Source organism: Oncorhynchus nerka, linkage group LG24, assembly GCF_034236695.1.
Source record: "Oncorhynchus nerka isolate Pitt River linkage group LG24, Oner_Uvic_2.0, whole genome shotgun sequence".
NCBI lineage: Eukaryota > Metazoa > Chordata > Actinopteri > Salmoniformes > Salmonidae > Oncorhynchus > Oncorhynchus nerka.
This window is the reverse complement of record NC_088419.1, coordinates 83,837,222-83,855,025: the sequence shown is the minus strand read 5'-3', so window position 1 is coordinate 83,855,025 and position 17,804 is coordinate 83,837,222. Positions and strand designations below refer to the sequence as shown.

The following is a 17,804-nucleotide window of genomic DNA, read 5'->3' as shown; positions in this document are numbered from 1 at the left end:
TGTTCTTCCGGTGCTCATTAAGTAATGCAGCGGCCATTACTGAAGCCCAAACGAGTGTTGTCATTGGGGTGTGGTTTAATGTGGGTGCTTCTTGGGTGTGTCTTCCCATTCAATCAGAACAAATAAACAAGGGTAGTAGTGAGTAACTTAGTGACAGCGAGGTAAACTAAGATGGCTTTGCTATAGAGAGAAGTTTTGAAGTTGAGGATTTCTCCCCTCCTGACTGACTCACCATCTCAAGATGATCTGCTGATTCAGTTCTATGTGTAGGCTGAAGTCTGCGCTGACCTTGTGTTTAGCCAACCTGACAGCAGCTAGCTAGCATAGCTTGGGGATAGCTACAGCTGGCTAGATTATCTAGCGGATATTTATCTGTACAATCACAGATGCCAAGACAGCAAGAAGTAACAGGGTCTGGAATGTCTTTCATGAGACATTCGTTCTACAACACCTTGCTATGAAAGCAGCGTGCAACTTGAAGTTTTTCACATCATGTAAAGACGTGTTACCATAACTGCAAGTTGAATGTCCGGTCTTCAGTCCTGGAGGAAGTTTTGAATCGGTCAGTAGCCTACAGAGATGTAATGTAAGAAGAGTGCAATTGCTGAACTTATGTAGATATTCTAAACAAAGTGTTTTGAGAACATTCAAGTGTAACAGTTCCATGTAGAATGAACCATCCTTCACATAATACTGTAGAAGCAGTGTTCTGCTAATATAACAATGTGCAAATATTACACTGTTACACTCTATTACGTCTTTCATTTTCTGTCATTCACAGTCTACACATATACTGTACCTATCAGCATTTTGTCTGGTGGTACATGTTAGTCGTCATCCCTTCATATGGTGTCCCATATAAGACAGTTCCCTGACACGGTTGAAGAATACAGAGGGTCCCTCTCCCCCACCATTCAATTCAATAGTAACAACAGATGATGAAAAGTAATAGAGGTCTGGTATAATTTTAATGCTGAGTAAAAGGTCTCTCCCAGACATCTGTATCAACCTGTCTTTTAGTCAGGGGACTCCATGACAAACCATCTCTCCCATCCTCCATCTGTAGAAAAAAACGGGTAGAGTTGATACACACAGCACTGATTAAATTATCAATGGTGGCGAAGTGAATTCCAGGACAGACAAGTAATAGTATTTTGACCTATAACCAGATCAAATGTAACCAACCTGAAGTGTGACTGGTGCCTGGCTACGTACTGCCTCAGCCTTCTACTCCTGATATGGTCGGGGGTTCCCACGACACTGCTGAACAACATATCCATCAGGTTTTGTAAGTAGCCTATGAATTAAATTAAATATCATCACTCAATAAACATAGTGAGAAAAATCACTTTTTTCTCATTTGGAAGTAATTATACTAATAGAGTGACCTTAAGTACGGAATAGATTCAGGCCAGTAACGCTGACGCCGTAACTATGCAACCAGCTGTGTAATGTTACGTTGCTGAATGCTTGCTGACACGTATTTGTAGCATGTTAGCTAAAATGACTGGTACTCAAGCTAGACAAGTACCATCTTTCATTTATTTTAGCCCTATGAAATACACAATAGACTTTTATGAGAACAGCCATGTTGTTTTAGCACAAGCAGAAAAAGCCCCCGAACGCTAGCTAGCTAACGTTAGTGCTAACCTAGCCCTTGATCATAACTCCCAGTTCCATTACGGTAAAGGCAGAAAGCAGCCCTGAGTTATCGAGAGCAATTATTAACCAAAACAACCTGCCTGTTCTCATAAACGTAGCTAGATATCTAACTGGCAAATCCGGGTTAGTTATCAATATCTTTTTTTCCGAGTTTAAATGAATCGGAGTTAAAACATTATCGAATGTTACATCCTGTCGTCAGCTGCAAAGTTAGCTATGCAAATGTTCCTCTCTATGACATTACATCACATTACACATTAGCGAGAGGCTATGTATTTAGCTAGTTAGATCACAGTATCACAGTGTTATGACTAGCTAGCTACTCACCACACACCAGTTACAGCCATCATGTCGTACGTTTGTTGCATGTAAACCATTCTTTGCCATCTGCGCAATATTGTTGAAAGCATTAGAAGTTTGCACCAACTTTATGGAAGCCTATCTTCACTCCTATGCCAAGCAAGTGTGCATGCGTTGCAGACCTGACAATATGTCCACAAGATGTGGCAGCTGGGGGCGAACCACACCTTGTTGTCTCTGGGCAATTGGACATCATCGGCAAAAGTGAGCATGTTCACTGACTTTATAACCAAAATTATCCTATTTACACTTTGTAGTCAATTTTGACACTATAATTAATGTTTCTGACTCATATCGATTCCACATAGGCAATGTAGAAACAGAGAAGTTGGTTCTAGGAGGCAGTTCCCCTTTAAGATGATTGGGGCCAACTGCAAAGTCAGCTCATCCATTGTTCCTCAGTCCATTCCCCCAGACAGGAAACAAAGGACAAGGAATCACCCCCCTACCCTCGTGCGTTCCTCCATCCTCCATACCCCTCTGGCAATGCTACAACCCTTACCCCACTATGGTGACCCCTGCCCGGCTGACATTCTCCACTCACACACCCACTATGGAGCCTGCCTTTCTCCACAAAGACTGTACAGCTCTGTATTGGAACTCAAGCTCCGTGTTGCTATTGTTGCTACAGCGACAATGATAGGCTGCTATTCTCTATTGGAAGGGTACAGTCCACACCGCAAGGCAAGCCAGTGACAATGTAGCCCAGATATTCTTCATTGGTAGAGTTCATTGTGAGGTAAGGCAGGGCAGTTATCTGTCTAGCATAATTTTGTCTAGAGGGCCACATAAGGATTGCAAAATTCAGCGGAGAGCAGCAATGACTTTTTGGGGGCCGATTTCTTCATCAGAAGCTATTTGCAGGCCAGAAAAAAGGGTGGTTATTTAAAAACGTACAGGTCCATTATCATGTCAGGTCCATTACCATTATCATGTCTACATGATACAGCCAACTTAGGATAAAGTAATCCTTCTCACCCCCCTTAAAAGATTTAAATGCACTATTGTAAAGTGGCTGTTCCACTGGATGTCATAAGGTGAATGCACCAATTTGTAAGTCGCTCTGGATAAGAGCGTCTGCTAAATGACTTAAATGTAAATGTAAATGTACACTTTCTATCAAGTTTTAGACAGAGTGGTCTGGACTCAAACTTACCGCTGGTCAGATTGAATGGGCCCGCGGGCCATGTGTTGCCCACCCCTGCTCTAGCAGATATGCCTGGGGTGACTGGCTCAGAGCACAGCAGGGAAATAATGACTTCCAGACTACCTGCGAAGGAACATAATTCCCACAGGCCTGCTAGAACCAGGAGCTGAGCCTGACAACAGCACAACATTTACATTTACATTTAAGTCATTTAGCAGACGCTCTTACGGAGGCCACTGCACAATCCCCGCAGCCTACAACAATGACAGGAGGAACATAGTGTGCCACCAGGAATTAGGACCAAGTCAAGTCATATACTCAGGAAAACTCCAGGCTCCAATGTGTTTCTGGTGAGATATATGGTCAGGAACAATTCTGGGCCCTAGGAGAAATACTGACAAAGCTGTAACATAGCTAAGGACTTCAGTATAAACGCTGCATAACATTACTACTATTCCATTACTAACCCATTACTAACCTAGTACTATCCCATTACTAACCTAGTACTAACCCATTACTAACCTAGTACTATCCCATTACTAACCTAGTACTATCCCATTACTAACCTAGTACTATCCCATTACTAACCTAGTACTATCCCATTACTAACCTAGTACTATCCCATTACTAACCTAGTACTATCCCATTACTAACCTAGTACTATCCCATTACTAACCTAGTACTATCCCAAGGCATTTGTTCAGTCTTAGTTGTGATCGATTATCTCTATGAAATTCCTGGTTCTCACACACAGAGTTTTCTTCTCTGTCTCCCTGTCTCTCTCCCTCTCTCTCTCTCTTCCTTCCTTCCTCCCTCCCTCCCTGCCTGCCTGCCTTCTCCCCTGCCTGCCTCCCTCCCTCCCCCCGAGACGAGATGAGTCAAGCTGGCATTAAGAGGCACTAAATCTCCTTAGCCCTATTAAGTGAAAGGAGAGAAGATCTGCTTTTCTCTAGACACCCTGTGAAGCTAAAACAATGTTAAATCCCCAGAACAACACAGCACTCTGCATGACTCACAGTGATACTTATACACACACACACGCACGCACACACACACCATGCTACATGTTTATATACACTGAGTGTACAAAACATTCCATGACATAGACTGACCAGGTGAAACCAGGTCAAAGCTATGATCCCTTATTGATGTCACTTGTTTTATCCACTTCACCCAGTGTAGATGAAGGGGAGGAAACAGGTTAAAGAAAGATTTTCAAGCCTTGAGACAATTGAGACATGGGTTGTGTATGTGTGCCTTTCAGAGGGTGAATGGGAAAAACAATAGACTTAAGATCCTTTGAACGGGGTATGGTAGTAGGTGCCAGGCACACCGGTTTGTGTCAAGAACTGCAATGCTGCTGGGTTTTTCAAGCTCAACAGTTTCCCGTGTGTATCAAGAATGGTTCACCACCCAAAGGACATCCAGCCAACTTGACACAACTGTGGTAAGCATTGGAGTCAACATGGGCCAGCATCCCTGTGGAATGTTCGACACCTTGTAGAGTCCATGCCCCAACTCAATATTAGGAAGGTGTTCTTAATGTGTTGTACACTCAGTGTAAGTCCCAGTGGGAGCTACAGTTATACTTAGTGGGAGCTACAGTTATACTTAGTGGGAGCTACAGTTATACTTAGTGGGAGCTATAGTTATACTTAGTGGGAGCTACAGTTATACTTAGAGGGAGCTATAGTTATACTTAGAGGGAGCTACAGTTATACTTAGTGGGAGCTACAGTTATACTTAGTGGGAGCTACAGTTATACTTAGAGGGAGCTATAGTTATACTTAGTGGGAGCTACAGTTATACTTAGAGGGAGCTATAGTTATACTTAGAGGGAGCTATAGTTATACTTAGTGGGAGCTACAGTTATACTTATAGGGAGCTATAGTTATACTTAGTGGGAGCTACAGTTATACTTAGAGGGAGCTATAGTTATACTTAGTGGGAGCTACAGTTATACTTAGAGGGAGCTATAGTTATACTTAGAGGGAGCTATAGTTATACTTAGTGGGAGCTATAGTTATACTTAGAGGGAGCTATAGTTATACTTAGTGGGAGCTATAGTTATACTTAGAGGGAGCTATAGTTACTTAGTGGGCGATACAGTTATACTAGGTGGTCGTTACAGTTATATTTAGTGGGAGCCACAGTTATACTTAGTGGGAGCTACAGTTACATTTAGTGGGAGCTACAGTTATATTTAGTGGGAACTACGGTTATATTTAGTGGGAACTACGGTTATATTTAGTGGGAACTACAGTTATATTTAGTGGGAACAACAGTTATATTTAGTATTTTTTCCAAAAATAGTTTACAAACAGATTATTTCACTTATAATTCACTCAGAATTCAGAATTCCAGAGAGTCAGAAGTTTACATACACTAAGTTGACTGTGCCTTTAAACAGCTCGGAAAATGACAGAAAATTATGTCACGGCTTTAGAAGCTTCTGATAGGCTAATTGACATAATTTGAGTCAATTGGAGGTGTACCTGTGGATGTATTTCAAGGCCTACCTTCAAACTCAGTGCCTCTTTGCTTGACATTATGGGAAAATTAAAAGAAATCTGCCAAGTCTGGTTCATCCTTGGGAGCAATTTCCAAACGCCTGAAGGTACCACGTTCATCTGTACAAACAGTACGCAAGTATAAACACCATGGGACCACGCAGCCGTCATACCACTCAGGAAGGAGACGCGTTCTATCTCCTAGAGATGAATGTACTTTGGTGCGAAAAGTGCAAATCAATCCAAGAACAACAGCAAAGGACCTTGTGAAGCTGCTGGAGGAAACAGGTACAACATTATCTATATCCACAGTAAAATGAGTCCTATATTGACATAACCTGAATGGCCACTCAGCAAGGAAGAAGCCACTGCTCCAAAACTGCCATAAAAAAAGCCAGATTATGGTTTGCAACTGCACATGGGGACAAAGATTGTACTTTTGTGAAGAACTGTCCTCTGGTCTGATGAAACAAAAATAGAACTGTTTGGCCATAATGACCATCGTTATGATTGGAGGAAAAAGGAGGAGGCTTGCAAGCCGAAGAACACCATCCCAACCGCGAAGCACAGGGGTGGCGGCATCATGTTGTGGGGGTGCTTTGTTGCAGGAGGGACTGGTGCACTTCACAAAATAGATGGCATCATGAGGTAGGGAAATTAGATGGATATATTGAAGCAACATCTCAAGACATCAGTCAGGAAGTTAAAGCTTAGTCGCAAATGGGTCTTCCAAATGGACAATAACCCCTAGCATACTTCCAAAGTTGTGGCAAAATGACAACAAAATGACAACTTTGACAACAAAGTCAAGGTATTGGAGTGGCCATCACAAAGCCCTGACCTCAATCCTATAGAAATTTGTGGGCAGAACTGAAAAAGTGTGTGTGAGCAAGGAGGCCTACAAACCTGACTAGGTTGCACCAGCTCTGTCAGGGGGAATGGGCCAAAATTCACCCAACTTATTGTGGGAAGCTTGTGGAAGCTACCCGAAACGTTTGACCCAAGTTAAACAATTTAAAGGCAATGCTACCAAATACTAATTGAGTGTATGTAAACTTCTGACCCACTGGGAATGTGATGAAAGAAATAAAAGCTTAAATAAATTATTCTCTCTACTATTATTCTGACATTTCACATTCTTAAAATAAAGTGGTGATCCTAACTGACCTAAGACTGGGAATCAGTGAAAAACTGATTTGAAATGTATTTGGTTAAAAGGTGTATGTAAACTTCCGACTTCAACTATATATTCAAACTGCAGCAACCTTGTACTTGTTCATATGAATTATATTTTAAAGAAAGACTGGGGGGGGTGGGGGTTCCTATTCAGACACAGGGAAAGCAACATCATTGGACAATAAAACTCACAGGGCTGAGCTTGCTTTATGCAGGTTTGTATAATGTAATCCTGCCCTGTGCAACTGTAGGGCTAATTAAACATTTACCCACAGTCTATGTCAGCTATTGTTTTATTGATTCATTCAAGTTAATAGAGTTATTTTGAAAAAGTCTAGGTAGCCTCGTCAGCCCAAGTTTGAATATAAACCATTCCCTTTCACGCACAAAAAAATACATATATAACATTTATTTACCCTGGACAGGGGGCCAGGGCACATAGGAGGCTAGACTATGCAGCTGCTGCTGTTAGTAGCCTACAGTTGATCAGACTGAAACATAGTATAGTTTCCATGCATTACAGCATATCAGATCGCTAATGTTTAGGTGTATAGGCTGTTACACATTTATGTACGATCTTTTGTTTGTGTCTGTTGGGAGTGATGTGATATCCCGCTTGCTAAATAAATACCAGAGGAAAGCACGCCTTGAGCTTTGTGCATTGTGCCCGGCCCGCACGACCTGGGATTTCCGTGGTCAAGACACGCAAAGAGCCTGAGGCAGCACTGCGATTTGAAGGCAAATCGGTCTATAAAACAGCACTTTGCCCCTCTTTTTAATCGGTCTATTCAACAGCACTTTGCCCCTCTTTTTAATCGGTCTATTCAACAGCACTTTGCCCCTCTTTTTAATCGGTCTATTCAACAGCACTTTGCCCCTCTTTTTAATCGGTCTATTCAACAGCACTTTGCCCCTCTTTTTAATCGGTCTATAAAACAGTACTTTGCCCCTCTTTTTAATCGGTCTATAAAACAGCACTTTGCCCCTCTTTTTAATCGGTCTATTCAACAGCACTTTGCCCCTCTTTTTAATCGGTCTATTCAACAGCACTTTGCCCCTCTTTTTAATCGGTCTATAAAACAGTACTTTGCCCCTCTTTTTAATCGGTCTATAAAACAGCACTTTGCCCCTCTTTTTAATCGGTCTATTCAACAGCACTTTGCCCCTCTTTTTAATCGGTCTATTCAACAGCACTTTGCCCCTCTTTTTAATCGGTCTATTCAACAGCACTTTGCCCCTCTTTTTAATCGGTCTATTCAACAGCACTTTGCCCCTCTTTTTAATCGGTCTATTCAACAGCACTTTGCCCCTCTTTTTAATCGGTCTATAAAACAGCACCTAGGACCTCTTTTTTACGCTTGGTGTCGATATATTTTATGAAACTAAATAAAAATGCTGAGGCAAATGCTGCGCCTCGCCACACGTTTTCCGGCGTCCCTGGGTCTAGTTGGCCCCATGCATCTCCCCAACCAGGCCTGTGTAAGCTACAGCCTTATACAGAGTTCACACAGGCCCCATGCATCTCCCCAACCAGGCCTGTGTAAGCTACAGCCTTATACAGAGTTCACACAGGCCCCATGCATCTCCCCAACCAGGCCTGTGTAAGCTACAGCCTTATACAGAGTTCACACAGGCCCCATGCATCTCCCCAACCAGGCCTGTGTAAGCTACAGCCTTATACAGAGTTCACACAGGCCCCATGCATCTCCCCAACCAGGCCTGTGTGAGCTACAGCCTTATACAGAGTTCACACAGGCCCCATGCATCTCCCCAACCAGGCCTGTGTAAGCTACAGCCTTATACAGAGTTCACACAGGCCCCATGCATCTCCCCAACCAGGCCTGTGTAAGCTACAGCCTTATACAGAGTTCACACAGGCTCCATGCATCTCCCCAACCAGGCCTGTGTAAGCTACAGCCTTATACAGAGTTCACACAGGCTCCATGCATCTCCCCAACCAGGCCTGTGAAATCTACAGTGCCTGCGATCAAGTCTTCCTGTGTGTGATGCTACAATCTTGGCATATCTGTCTTTGGGGAGTTTCTCCCATTCTTCTCTGCAGATCCTCTCAAGCTCTGTCAGGTTGGATGGGGAGCATTGCTGCACAGCTATTTTCAGGTCTCTCCAGAGATGTTCGATCGGGTTTAAGTCTGGGCTCTGGCTGGGCCACTCAAGGACATTCAGAGACTTGTCCTGAAGCCACTCCTCAAATTAAATAATCAAATCTAATGTTATTGGTCACATACACGTGTTTAGCAGATGTTATGAAGAAAAAGGCCTGTGCTTCTAGCTCCAACAGTGCAGTAATATCTAATAAGTGACATTAACAGTTTCACAACATATACCCAAAATACACGCAAATCTAAGTAAGGAATGGATTAAGAATATACATATATATATGTACAGTATGTGTCAGAGTGGCATTGGACTACAATACAGTGGCATAGTATAGAGTACAGTACATACATATGTATACATAGTATAGAGTACAGTACATACATATGTATACATAGTATAGAGTACAGTACATACATATGTATACATAGTATAGAATACAGTACATACATATGTATACATAGTATAGAGTACAGTACATACATATGTATACATAGTATAGAGTACAGTACATACATATGTATACATAGTATAGAGTACAGTACATACATATGTATACATAGTATAGAGTACAGTATATACATATGTATAGAGTACAGTACATACATATGTATACATAGTATAGAATACAGTACATACATATGTATACATAGTATAGAATACAGTACATACATATGTATACATAGTATAGAGTACAGTACATACATGTGTATACATAGTATAGAGTACAGTACATACATGTGTATAAATAGTATAGAATACAGTACATACATATGTATACATAGTATAGAGTACAGTACATACATATGTATACATAGTATAGAATACAGTACATACATATGTATACATAGTATAGAGTACAGTACATACATATGTATACATAGTATAAAGTACAGTACATACATATGTATACATAGTATAGAGTACAGTACATACATATGTATACATAGTATAGAGTACAGTACATACATATGTATACATAGTATAGAGTACAGTACATACATATGTATACATAGTATAGAGTACAGTATATACATATGTATAGAGTACAGTACATACATATGTATACATAGTATAGAATACAGTACATACATATGTATAGGCTTTTACAGGGTTCACACAGGCACCATGAGTCAGTATCTCCACAGATTCATGTATGTGTAGGCTAGGCCTGTTACTCCATGCAGTGTGTGTATGGCTAGAATGCTTGGAATATGTTTGGTTGATTAAAAGCACTCTGGGAGCTCTGTGCAGCTCTGTGTTCAGTAATGTACACAGCTCCAGGTTGGGCCGTGTATAAACGCCCCATTATTACTTTACTAAGCCCTTCCTATACCTCCATGACCAGGTCAGCCTGCTGACATGACAAAGTGACCCGTTTGGGGCATGAAGGGCAAAGGGGATTAAACCCCGGAATAAAGTTGAGAACAACTGTGGATCGAGGAAGGGTTGAATGATACTAAACTGAAAGGCTTGATCACAATCTCCAAAATACTTCAAATGTGGTTAAATCTTTTTTTTAAGAAAAGTATATACAGTACCAGTCCAAAGTTTTGACACACCTATTAATTCCAGGGGTTTTCTGTATTTTTTAAAACTATTTTCGACATTGTAGAATAATCAAAACTATGAAATAACACATATGGAATCATGTAGTAAACAAAAAAAGTGTAAAACAAATCAAAATATAGTTTATATATTAGATTCTTCAAAGTAGCCATCCTTTGCCTAGATGACAGCTTTGCACATTTTTGGCATTCTCTCAACTAGCAATTAACAGGTGTGCCTTGTTAAAAGTTAAATAGTGCAATTTCTTTCCTACTTAATGCATTTGAGCCAATCAGTTGTTTTCTGACAAGGTAGGGGTGGTATACAGAAGATAGCCCTATTTGGTAAAAGACCAAGTCCATATTATGGCAAGAACAGCTCAAATAAGCAAAGAGAATCGACAGTCCATCATTACTTTAAAACATGAAGGTCAGTCAATCAGGAACATTTCAAGAACTTTGAAAGTTTCTTCAAGTGCAGTCGCAAAAAGCATCAAGTACTGTGATGAAACTGTCTCTCATGAGGACCGCCACAGGAAAGGAAGACCCAGAGTTACCTCTGCTGCAGAGGATAAGTTCATTAAAAATCAAATCAAATTTTATTTTTCACATTCGCCAAATACAACAGGTAACAATCTAGGCAAAGGATGGCTACCTTGAAGAATCCAATATATAAACTATATTTTGATTTGTTTTACACCTTAGAGTGAAATGCTTACTTTACAAGCCCTTAACCAATTATGCAGTTTTAAGAAAATACCTTCAAAAAGTTAACAAGTAAGAGATAAGACAAACAAATAATTAAAGAGCAGCAGTAAATAACAATAGCGGGGCGATATACAGGGGGTACTGGTACAGAGTCAATGTGCGGGGGCACCGGTGTCAAGGTAATTGAGATACTTATGTACATGCAGGTAGGGTTGTTAAAGTGGCTATGCATAGATCATAACAGAGAGTAGTAGCAGCATGGGGGGAGGTGCATATAGTCTGTGTAGCCATTTGATTAGCTGTTCAGGAGTCTTATGGCTTGGGGGTAGAAGCTGTTAAGAAGCCTCTTGGACCTAGACTTGGTGCTCCGGTACCGCTTGCCGTGCGGTAATAGAGAGAACAGTCTATGACTAGGGTGGCTGGAGTCTGACGATTTTTAGGGACTTCCTCTTACACTGCCTGGTATAGAGGTCCTGGATGGCAGGAAGCTTTGCCCCGGTGATGGACTGGGCCGTATGCACTACCCTCTGTAGTGCCTTGCGGTCAGAGGTCGAGCAGTTGCCATACCAGGCAGTGATGCAAACCGTCAGGATGCTCTCTATGGTGCAGCTGTAAAATCTTTTGAGGATCTGAGGACCCATGCCAAATATTTTCAGTCTCCTGAGGGGAATATGTGTTGTCGTGCCCTCTTCACGACTGTCTTGGTGTGCTTGGACCATGTTAGTTTGTTGTTGATGTGGAAGCCAAGGAAAAGTCACTAGCCCCAGAAATTGCAGCCCAAATAAATGCTTCACAGAGCTCAAGTAACAGACATATCTCAACATCAACTGTTCAGAGGAGACTGTGAATCAGGTCTTCATGGTCAAATTGCTGTAAAGAAACTACTACTAAAGGACACCAATCAGAAGAAGAGACTTGCTTGGGCCAAGAAACACGAGCAATGGACATTAGAACGGTGGAAATCTATTCCTTGGTCTGGAGTCCAAACGTGAGATTTTTGGTTCCAACTGCCGTGTCTTTGTGAGACGCAAAGTAGGTGAACGGATGAACTCTGCATGTGTGGTTCCCACCGTGAAGCATGGAGAAGGAGGTGTGATGGTGTCGGGGTGCTTTGCTGGTGACACTGTCTGTGATTTATTTAGAATCCAAGGCACACTTCACTAGCATGGCTATTACAGCATTCTGCAGTGATATGCCATCCCATCTGGTTTGTGCTTAGTGGGAATATGATTTGTTTTTCAACAGGAAAGGCTATTTGACCAAGAAGGAGAGTGATGGAGTGCTGCATCAGATAATCTGGCCTCCACAATCACCGACCTCAACCCAATTGAGATGGTTTGGGATGAGTTGGACTGTAGAGTGAAGGAAAAGCAGCCAACAAGTGCTCAGCATTTATGGGAACTCCTTCAAGATTGTTGGAAAAGCATTTAAGGTAAAGCTGGTTGAGAGAATGCCAAGAGTGTGCAAAGCTGTCATCAAGGCAAGGGGTGGCTACTTTGAGAATCTAAAATATTAAATATATTTTGATTTCTTTAACACTTATTTGGTTACTACATGATTCCATATGTGTTATTTCTTGGTTTGATGTCTTCACTATTATTCTACAATGTAGAAAATTGTCAAAATAATGAAAAACTCTTAGATGAGTAGGTATGTCCAAACTTTTGACTGGTACTCTAAGTTAAGAAGATAGGGACACACCATACAGAGTAAATGGAGAGCACATATACTACACACACTTAACCACCCATTCTTTACAACAGAGGCTGGGCCATATGGCCAAAATATCATATCACAGTATTAAAAAAAGAAGATTGTATTTGAAGGTATTTTACGTTTTGTCACTAGAGTGCGTGACCCTACAGTGGCAACACATATATTCTAAGTGATTGTTTTATACTGTTCAGTTCAACTTCAACCTAAAATAATTTTCTGCATTTCCATCAATTTCTGCATTTCCTGCACTCAATTTGAGATCATTTCCACACTGCCACATAGGGCTGCACGATATGGGCAAAACAACCTAGGCCTTATTTTTAATCAAATGTTGCAGTTGCAATTTGACTTGCGATTTAGATCCATACACTTTGGTGAGCTGTTGGAATCATGGAAATAGAATGTTTATTCTAATTATATAGTTAGAATACAAATAATAATGGGCACGTTGAATTACATGACAATGAATGAAAATTCCAGGGTAGAGTTATTGTGACAGGGTAGGAACCAAAGTGATGGTCATTGTTTGCTAGTGGACCCTATAATCTTTGGCTACATTAAATGTTTCTTCATTTAGCCAACGTATTCGTGCTTCGCATACTCCTCTTTGATTAAGAAGACTGTTGCACAAACAACATGGTGATTTAAGCCTCCACCAGCGCTGGTATCAGGCTGTATTAGTTAGCTACATTTGTTTGCTCTAATTCAGTAAATGTATTAGCTAGCTAGGTAGCCAGCTAACTAGTGATTAGCATTAGCAGCTAACAAGAAAATACAAATTGCTAAGAAAAGACAACCTAGCTGTTTGCAGATAAGAAACACAACCTAATGGTCAAATTATAGAATGCTTGTGGATTTATGTTAAGAAGCAAAGTGGGAACAACATCATTGTCATCAACATTGTTCCATGTGCTGCATTGACCAGGCAGACTGATCACAAGTGTCTCATGGTCAAGCAACAACAAATGCTCTCCTTGAGTGACAGGGGGCGGGACTAGGTTGGTGTGGAAAGCAGCATGGAGAGAAAGCAGGAAGAAATGACTCAAGTAGCGGTGTAAACTATACAAATGGATGTTACACACTGCATGTCACATTTAACAAAGCAAACAATTAAATACCGTTATAGAAGGTCAAGTAAAAACCTAAACTGGCCCATGCATCAATACTGGTATATAGTAAAATATGGTATACCGCCCAGCCCTACTTCTAAGTCCATTCTCCCAACAGGTAGTACCCCCCACACACAGTAGTGTTTAAGTGTTCAACTTCCTTGTACTGTAAACCATTGAACCTATTTACAGTCTCAAGCACTGTGGCTCAGCTTCAGTTCAGATGACTCTCTACTTCAAAGGGAATCACTCTCACACACACAATGACTAGGGCACTGGCCAACGGTAGGTAGCAGCCGTGTGATGTTGTGCAGAATCAAACAACACAACACACTCATTATCATTACCTGGGGAGGGGAGTGAGTTCTACTAACAGAGCTCTCCAGTTGGTGAACTCAAAGAAAAACCCACTAACACACAGCTAAACCAGAATAAAGACCACACACATATTATGTATACACATGAACCAAATCAACAGCACAAACATAAACAAATCTACAGACACAAACACACAAACAAACACCACACACAAGGACCAAAATAGCCACATATACAGAAAGAACAACAGTACACACACACTGGCTCTCCAAAGAGGCAGACTCTCTGCCATCCCCTGCTCCACTCTGCCAGCCCCCCTGCTCCACTCTGCCAGCCTCCCTGCTCCACTCTGGCAGCCCCCTGCTCCACTCTGCCAGCCCCCTGCTCTACTCTGCCAGCCCCCTGCTCCACTCTGCCAGCCCCCGCTCCACTCTGCCAGCCCCGATCTACTCTGCCAGCCCCCGATCCACTCTGCCAGCCCCCTGCTCCACTCTGCCAGCCCCCTGCTCCACTCTGCCAGCCCCCTGCTCCTCTCTGCCAGCCCCCTGCTCCTCTCTGCCAGCCCCCTGCTCCTCTCTGCTAGCCCCCTGCTCCTCTCTGCTAGCCCCCTGATCCACTCTACCAGCCCCCTGATCCACTCTGCCAGCCCCCCTGATCCACTCTGCCAGCCCCCTGCTCCACTCTGCCAGCCCCCTGCTCCACTCTGCCAGCCCCCTGCTCCACTCTGCCAGCCCCCTGCTCCTCTCTGCCAGCCCCCCTGCTCCTCTCTGCCAGCCCCCTGCTCCTCTCTGCCAGCCCCCTGCTCCACTCTGCCAGCCCCCTGCTCCACTCTGCCAGCCCCCTGCTCCACTCTGCCAGCCCCCCTGCTCCACTCTGCCAGCCCCCTGCTCCACTCTGCCAGACCCCCTGCTCCACTCTGCCAGACCCCCTGCTCCACTCCGCCAGCCCCCTGCTCCACTCTGCCAGCCCCCTGCTCCACTCTGCCAGCCCCCCGCTCCACTCTGCCAGCCCCCCCTGCTCCACTCCGCCAGCCCCCCTACTCCAGGCATGCTCCACAGAGCAGAGGCAGCTAGGCAGAAAGGTAGCCCAGAGATCAGATAGAAGTAAACGCCTTGCCTTTAATGTTCCCTCTCTGAGAAGCCAACAATGGACGATGCACTCACTCACAGACTCACTAACCAGGCAGGAGTCAGGAGCAATGCTGTGTGCATACATGCAGGCCGTAAAAGAGCAGCCAAGCGAATATGCACTCAAGTTAAAGCCCAGCCTAGTGCAATGCTCTCTCTATCTCTCGATATCCATTTCTGTCTCTCACTTTCTCTCTCTCTTTCTCCCTATCCATCGCCATTCCCCTGTATGCTTGTCCTGGCTGTATGAGGCTGGTTGGCTAAGTGTACCCCCAGCTGTAGGACATTAGCCAGCCCAACAGAGCTTTAAACTAAAACATGGCACGGCCAACCGCCAAATGGGATAGAATATGGAATACAGCGACAGTCAAAAGCTCTAATAGACCCATGAAGACAGACCATAGTGGTTACACTGAGTGTATACTCTCTCTCTCGCTGTGTGTGTCTGTGTGTGTCTGTGTGTGTGTGTGCAGCATCCTATTACCACATTCTGAAAGTCTGAAAACCCCCAAGGAACAGAGGAGAGAATAAAACATGATATCGGAGGACAGGAAGAAAGGAGAGTGGGGGGACTGGAGATGGTAACAAAACAGAGGAGAAAAGAAGACTGAAGGAATGAGAGAGAATCCCACTTGAGAAAACACACAGAGTTAAGAAAAGAGTTGAGAGAAGGAAATTAGTGAAGAAAGAGCGTAATCTCTGTCATATCTTCTCACCTCTAAGCAAGGCTCTTATTTTCTTAGTCTTCTTCAGAGGTTTTGATGGAAGTCCAGTTTTCTGCCTCAGTCCTCTGTCAGTGTCCTGTGTGTGTGTGTGTGTCTATGTCTATTTCTCGCTCACACTCAGCATCTGGAGCAGAGGAACAGGAACAATTGAGTTGAGTGTAGAGGACTGAACATACGGGACGGTAAAGTACTTTACAACACCAGCACTGCTGTGCTGAGGGGGCCGGACTAGCTGGTGGGGACACACCCACTTTCCTCAGCACTGGTCCAATGAGTGTGCTGGGGGTCAGATCACACACACACACACGCTGTGTGGGCAGGCAGCTGGACTGAAGAGAGACAATTTGGCATGGCTGCTTTAAGACTTTAAGGCTTTAAGAGGAAAATAAACCCACTGATGAAAAAGCAAAACAACAAGGGAGATTTAAATAGCAAAACAACGAGGGGAATTTAAAAAGCAAAACAACAAGGGAGATTTAAAAAGCAAAATAACAAGGGGACAGTTTGAACATGTAGCCTGCACGGCTCCTAATGTCTGAGATAGTATGACTGCACACTCACTGTAGCGTGTGTGTGTGTGTGTTTGACTGTCTGAGATAGTATGACTGCACACTCACTGTAGCGTGTGTGTGTGTGTGTTTGACTGTCTGAGATAGTATGACTGCACACTCAATGTAGCGTGTGTGTGTGTGTGTGTTTGACTGTCTGAGATAGTATGACTGCACACTCACTGTAGCGTGTGTGTGTTTGACTGTCTGAGATAGTATGACTGCACACTCACTGTAGCGTGTGTGTGTGTGTTTGACTGTCTGAGATAGTATGACTGCACACTCACTGTAGCGTGTGTGTGTGTGTGTTTGACTGTCTGAGATAGTATGACTGCACACTCAATGTAGCGTGTGTGTGTGTGTGTTTGACTGTCTGAGATAGTATGACTGCACACTCACTGTAGCGTGTGTGTGTTTGACTGTCTGAGATAGTATGACTGCACACTCACTGTAGCGTGTGTGTGTGTGTGTGTGTGTTTGACTGTCTGAGATAGTATGACTGCACACTCACTGTAGCGTGTGTGTGTGTGTGTTTGACTGTCTGAGATAGTATGACTGCACACTCACTGTAGCGTGTGTGTGTGTGTGTGTTTGACTGTCTGAGATAGTATGACTGCACACTCACTGTAGCGTGTGTGTGTGTGTGTTTGACTGTCTGAGATAGTATGACTGCACACTCACTGTAGCGTGTGTGTGTGTGTGTTTGACTGTCTGAGATAGTATGACTGCACACTCACTGTAGTGTGCGTGTGTGTGTGTTTGACTGTCTGAGATAGTATGACTGCACACTCACTGTGGCGTGTGTGTGTGTGTGTGTGTGTGTGTGTTTGACTGGGGAGGTGGGATGTAATGCTAAGCCCCACTGTAATTAGAAAAAACAGCACTGGGGGCTTCATTTCTGCGGCTCCAGGACATACTTGTCATTCTTGGAGTGCACTACCCTCTCCCTCTATCCCTGTCTCTCTCTCTCCATGCATTTCCCCTAAAGATCCCCTCTAGCTGCTATACCACCCATAGACCTGACCTGGAATCAGCA

At 43.2% G+C, this 17,804-nt stretch overlaps 1 protein-coding gene across 1 annotated transcript in view; it reads right to left on the bottom strand.

Annotated features, from left to right (window-relative positions):
- kank4 (KN motif and ankyrin repeat domains 4) overlaps positions 1 to 16,439 on the bottom strand; it is a 273,369-nt gene extending 256,930 nt beyond the window's left edge. The window contains exon 1 of the mRNA XM_065009219.1: positions 16,212 to 16,439. The gene's annotated coding sequence lies outside the window, so the exon portion shown is untranslated. The remainder of the gene's footprint in view (positions 1 to 16,211) is intronic.
- Between the last annotated feature and the right edge of the window lie 1,365 nt (positions 16,440 to 17,804).